We start from the raw sequence: 6,258 nt of genomic DNA on the forward strand, positions 1-6,258 counted from the left end.
TCTCTGGTATGTTCACTGGCATGACAAAATGAGACTGAAGCAAAGCATTTACTCCTTTGGAGTAATTTCTTTTAGAAAAGTCAGGAAAATTTTCATGCATGAATATCTAATGTCAATGCTATTGTAGACAAGCTCCAACCCTCTTTTAATTTTGACACTTTCAGATATTTGCAGCAGTTTTCCTTTCCCTCCTCTGCTGAACTGTCCTTTTTAACAAAGACTACTTGAAAGACTGTGAAGAAGTGACTTTTCTCTGTGAGATTCAGCTTTTAGTGACCTTGCAGGCATGTCCTGCTATGAAGCTGCTGAGAGACAGGGATTTGAAGAATCCATTATCTGTATCACAAACAAGGACAGAGGACAAATCTCCCTTTATGTTGTGCCTGTGAGAGCATCATTTTTTGCCATTTTGGAAGCTCAGTATTTTCCTCATGGCTCATCATCTTGGTAGAGACCAATTGCCAATGCTTCCTGCAAGTGTCTGAAAATATATTATTAATATATTAAATATTATATTAAAATATGGTGTTTTGTTCTCTTTTTTTATTAGTTTTTTTACAGAGTGAAGATCTTTCTGTTACTGGATCTCAGCAGCACCAGCTGGGATTGCTTAAAGAGATGCCATGGTAAGATTCACTGCAAAGCACAGGTGGAGATATAAAGGTGAATATGGGTGTTTAGATGGGAGCCAGGGAAGTGGGTGATGAGGTACAAACTATGAACTATGAACCCTTTTAGAGGAAGAAATAGAGCAAGCACCTTATGAAGACTTGAGTTTTAAAAACTACACTTTAAAGGAATTTTTCAGTGGGTAGGGACTTCTGTTCATGCAAGTAGTTTTTATGACTCAGTATCAGGTAAGGTTACAGCCTGGGCTGTCTAAAATAAGTGTATCTTGGAGCAGTTCAAAATTGAAAATCTGGTGATATTTTAAGTTTTTCTGCCCCAGATTAGTAATTTATTATTGGGAATTATTAATTACTCCTCTGCCACCAACCATCCTAGTGCTGAGACTTGCTTAGGAGATACAGGTGGGAAAAATGACGAGCCCCAAAATTATGTATGTGTTACCTTCAGAAAGAAATTAGGGGAGAAGTATCTGTGGTATTGTAAAAGGTACTAAAAACAGAGAAAAACCCATTCATTTCTGCTGATGTATTAAAGGGTTTTTTCCTAAGTATCAGATATTTATTAAAGCTTGGTTTAATAGGTACAGGTTTAATCTGGTGCAGGTAGACTGCAGTCAGACTCAAATTCTTGTACTTAATTGTGACGTGACGCAGTGAAAAGTTGGGACTGTGATAGAAGAGCAAGGGGAGGCTGTCACACAATTCCATTTGGAATGCTCTGGACTAGTGCTGTGTTTTCAGCAGAGAGTGGAGCCCTGGTTTGCCCGGGGGTGGGATGGTTGTGTCTCACAATCAGGTGCCTCTTCATGACCACCTTCCATCATGTGTCAGCCTGGGGTTACTGAGGGTAAAATCAAGGCACTGCACATCACACCTGCTGTGGCAGCTGATCCTGCCAGCCCTGCCTGCTGCAAAGGACAAAACCCAACTTCCCCAGCTCTCTTCCCCTGGGGGACAAAGCCAGTGGCATTGCTGGCACGTCCTGTGCTGCACAGGAGCCGCCAGCCCCGCACGGACAGCATGCACTCACACACTGAGCCACAGGAATGTGCTTGGGAGGCAGAGCTCCTCACCAGCCTGACAGAGAATTGCCTCTGCAAAGGCAGGGGATTGTCCTGCTGAATTCAGGGGCAGAGCTCCTGCTGGCTTGGGCAATGCCAGTATTTCACCCGGCTGATGGCCAGCCTCCGAGCCTGCCAGCCTGGGGCAGCTCATGGCTTGCCTGTTCCAGAGGACTGGGAAGATTTCAGGTTTTGAAAGGGTTTGTGGAAGTGCAATATCCACAGAGGCCAGCAGTCAGGTTTTGCCCTTTCCATGGTAATTACAGCAGCTCCTTATCTGGAAAAGCATTGCACAGGTTGGGGCTTTGCTGGAGAACACTTACTGATCTCCGCTTAGCCCAAAAGTATGAATTATGTTCAAATAGCACAAGAACAGCTTGTCTATAACTTCTGGTAATAACAGCCATGAATATTATCTCACCATTTCTACTTCCCTCCCTGCTTGTGTTCCCCAGTAGCTTGCAAAAGCTATCACCATAAAATTTAGGGTGGGATTTAACATGGGAATTTGGGCTCCTCATTGTGAAAGAAGGCTTTGAAAAAATTCAGTCTTAGCAAACAGCAGCTAATAATAATGATAATAATAATAGAGATAAGCCAATTCATATTTCCCCACCCAAAATATTTATATAATGAATTAGTTAATTGTATTTTATCTTCTGATGGGTGGGTTGGTAGCTTTTGCTTTGCAACAGACCCAGAGGAATTCTTGTGTAGCCTAATGCCAAGAATATGCGTTATTTCATATTCTGTTATTTGCTTTAGGTTTAAGGTGGTGAGAGGAAATTCCCCAGCAATCAGCCCTAAGTGGTTCAGCGGTGAGCAAGTCTTTCAGTGCTTGAACATCACTTAGTAGAGGTGGGGGGAAAGAAAAAAAATCCCTTTATCTGTTTTTTGTAATTCAGAAATTTGCCATATATCTAGAGAAAATCATTAAAAAAAAAAAAAAAAAAAAAGAAGCAAGCCCAAACATTTGAGTGTACCCAAATTAATTCTGGTGTCATTTCATCTGCCTAATTGGGCCTAAAAATAGCCTGTGGGAAGGAGGACCAGCAGCCTCGAATGTCTGAAGCAATTTGTATCAATTATTTCCCAATGTACCAGTTGTGAGTGAAAGCCCTTGCCTGAGTGCCTCCATTAGCCAGGTGTCAGAGCTCTGTGTTTTCATCCCAGGCTCTGGGAACGGGGTGTGTGCACCAAAAAAGCACCAAGGAGGAACTGGAGCCTTGGCAGGACCGGGAGGGTGCCCAGAGCAGCTCTGCAAGCAGAATGAGTGCCTTCACCCCTCTGTCATCACCAGCCCCTGAGAGCAATCACCACCCACCAACAGTTCCTGGAGATAAGGCCGAGCCAGCTGGGAGAAGAAAGCCTTTGATATTCCCTGCCTTGCTGAGTAAGTATGCCATAACAATAACACTTTGAACTTTTACAGCACCTTTTCATACCAGGGGCTGAGTGCTCCACAAACATTCATTCCCCAAGCCTCGTACCACCCATTTGAGGAAACCATTTTTTTTCTTCTTCATTGTACCACTTTCTCAGGCCAGGCCTTCCAAAGAGCTCAGCACCCATTTTGCCAGCACAGGAGAAATTATTTCCTTTGTTTTCCCAAGTTAGATACCTTTGGCCAATATCAGTAATGTTTACCCAGCCTCTGCCCCAAAATCCTTACAGATAGATTTCTACAGGTCTGCAAAAAATTGGGCTGAAAAACTTGTGAACTGCTTTGTCTCCTGCTCCTAACCCTCAGAGCTCCCTGAAGAGAACTTTTTTGACAAAGCAAAATTCCATCAACCCTCCACCCAGTTTTAGTCAGACCCTTCTGTTGTCTGTAGCCAGATTTCTTTTTTTAGCTGATATAAAACCTTACAAGAAATGTAGATATATTTGTTTTGTTCATCAGAAGTATTTTCTGTGATGCTCCTCTGCTTGGAAACAGAGCAAGAACATACTTGTCTCAGACACAGACATACAATAGATTAATAAAAAGAGAGATGCTACATCCCAGATAGGCATTGTATTGTGCTTTGCTACAGCAGGCAACAGGATTAAACTTTGATTTTCATCTCCTGTCTGCATTCTCAGTGAGAAAATACAGTCAATGCCAATTCTGTAGTCAATCTATCTCTATGGAAAGTTGATTTTAAAGTGGTGCCAAATGTGAGTGAAGAGTCACAGTGAAGGTTTTCATAGCAACAATAACAGAGTCTTGCAGGGAGGGTGAGCCAAGAGTGCACTCTGCAGCCCAGAGGAAAAGATAGGTGCCTTCCAGTCACTGGTCCCTCTGGGGAGTACACAGATTATATTTTCTGAAAGGATATCACCTGTACAAGCACTCAGAGCATTCATCTCTACCCCTGCCCCTTGTCTGGCCAGAGCATCCAAAGGGTAAAGCCTTTCCATGGGATACAGCATTTGAGTTCTGCTCCAAAGTCAAACCTCTGATGCCTTCAGCTCTCATTTCCCTTGATGTGACTGAAAATCAATAAATCCCCTTGGTCTGTTTAATTCTGGGGCAAGGTACTAATGTTAGCTGGAAGTACAGCTATCAGATTATTCCTCTTCCTAAAGTATGCCAAAGTCTTCAGTCATTCAAATCCCATGAATCTGAGGCAGATAATTCATACACTTGTTGAAGTGACCCTGATGGCTGAAAATTGAAATGTAAACTTCAAACATAGGGCTGCTTATCCAAGCCAAGCTTCTAATCTTTTGAGATTTGCCCATCACAAATCATAAGTGCAAAGTGGAAAAAAGGGGGAAATTCAGAGTGATAGAGCCTAGCTAAAAGCTATCAAATACATCATCTCTTCAAGTCAAGCTGGAACAACATGGAAATGGGATATAGCCTGATAATCGGTTGAACTTCCTTTAACATGTACCCCTGGGAAAAGAGAGAGACACTAAAGCCTAAATGTGGAAAAAAAAGAAGAGACAGAGACAGGCAGAAGAAGCAGAACTGTTTGAACAGTCTTTGAACTGCTGGAAAGATGTGCCCCCCACTTCACTTTCTTAACTTTCTCTGTAATTCAACAGCTGCGTTTCTCACAGCTCAGTCTGGAGTGGGCCAGGGGAGGTGGCTGGACACGAAAGAATAACACTGATGGGGGATGCAGGGAAGGTGTTAATCTTCTGCCATGTGTGTAGGTATGTACTCACTTAGCAGATAATCTCAGATCCTGTAAAGACAGACATTCACTTTAAAACATAGACCAAAGTCGCTGCTGCCGGGAAGCTCTGATCAGTTTATAATTTAGCTTTAGGTCTCAAAAAGCACTCATCATTAAGGTGAAAGATGCTGAATTTGTGTAAATCAGAATAGCCCCAACTTCCCTGCAACTTCCCAGAGCATCAGTGTCCTCTGGCTGAGCTCCTGTGTCACTGCCACCACAGGTGACTGTCCTCCCTCTGGTCAGGCAGGGCATCGATGAGGCAGCGGAAGGTGAAATGATAGAAATCAATCTGCCTCTCATTAGTGGGATGAATAGAAGTGTTCCAGGGAGAGGGATCGATGAGGGCGTGAGGAGATGTGTTGAGAACTGGCTGAAAGAGGGACTGAAGAAGGATGTTAATACCTTTTTTTTTCAGATAGTTTGGAGTAAGCTTTGGAGGACTTTTGGACAGTGGTGTCTCAAGTGAACAGTGTCACGAACACTGAGTATAAACACTGCTGAATAAAACAAGCTCAGGGGAGATGTTTTGTGTGAGGCAGGTGCCTTTATGTTTTCAGAGATTTCAGAGAGTTTTAAAACAAGAACCACACATTTTTCCATAATGAGCACGGCTGTTTGTAGTTGCAGTGGAACTGAGCCACTGAACACACACAAATATTCTGTAGCCATAAGATATGTGTGTGTTTATGTTTGCCTGAGCTCAGGCACACACAGGCCTACACAAATAGCAGGAGAACCACTTATACATATTTATTTCCCCTTTTTCCTACTAAGGTAGCATATTCATTGCTGTATTTATAGCCAAAATTACTCAGAGGAAAAAGCGATTTGCCTGTAAGCAGAAATAGAGACGAGGAAACGTTTCACTCTGGATGCAGTGGGAAGTGTGGCATTGAAGCAGTTCTGCAACAGGCAGTGTGGACACAAGAAGAGGTTTTTTTTTTCCCAGGCCTGAGCACCTTGCATTTCTCACAACACAAATATGGCATTGCTGCTTCTGGGACCGGGGCCAGCTCATTGCAATGCAGCACTCCAGAGGGAGACAAGGCAATTTGCCACGACACCTTTTCCATCTTGCTGCCTCCCTCACTGCTGCAGTTACAGATGGCCAACATTTGTGTCTTAAACATTTATCCTGCAAAATAGAGACTTTTGTACAAAAAGTATTTGGTGCACCAAAATATTTCCCTTAAATTTAAATTTTTGTCTTGTTTCGATCTTCAGAAAACATTTTGAAATTTCAGATGTTGTTTTTTCTCCTTTTTGTCACCTTTCTACTGTCACACACTCTGTTTTCTGAACACAGTAGATATTTGCCAAAGTTGAAGGATTTGGTGTGGGGGGGGACATTTTATCCCTTTTTTTCCCACTTATTTTATTATTTTCCCAATTATT

At 42.6% G+C, this 6,258-nt stretch overlaps 1 long non-coding RNA gene across 3 annotated transcripts; it reads left to right on the forward strand.

Annotated features, from left to right (window-relative positions):
- The first annotated feature begins 558 nt into the window (after window positions 1-558).
- On the forward strand, window positions 559-5,369 carry LOC111926479 (uncharacterized). Of its 3 annotated transcripts, none has more exons than XR_015282345.1 (4): window positions 559-626; window positions 2,864-3,083; window positions 4,727-4,837; window positions 5,279-5,369. It is a non-coding gene; the product is annotated as an uncharacterized LOC111926479 (long non-coding RNA). The 3 variants fall into 3 exon arrangements; XR_002862984.2 differs by lacking the exon at window positions 559-626 and adding an exon at window positions 1,348-1,425 and having other exon boundaries at window positions 5,279-5,368; XR_002862983.2 differs by lacking the exon at window positions 559-626 and adding an exon at window positions 1,408-1,476.
- Window positions 5,370-6,258: the final 889 nt, after the last annotated feature.

Source organism: Cyanistes caeruleus, unplaced genomic scaffold, assembly GCF_971803275.1.
Source record: "Cyanistes caeruleus unplaced genomic scaffold, bCyaCae1.hap1.1 HAP1_SCAFFOLD_282, whole genome shotgun sequence".
Taxonomy (NCBI): domain Eukaryota; kingdom Metazoa; phylum Chordata; class Aves; order Passeriformes; family Paridae; genus Cyanistes; species Cyanistes caeruleus.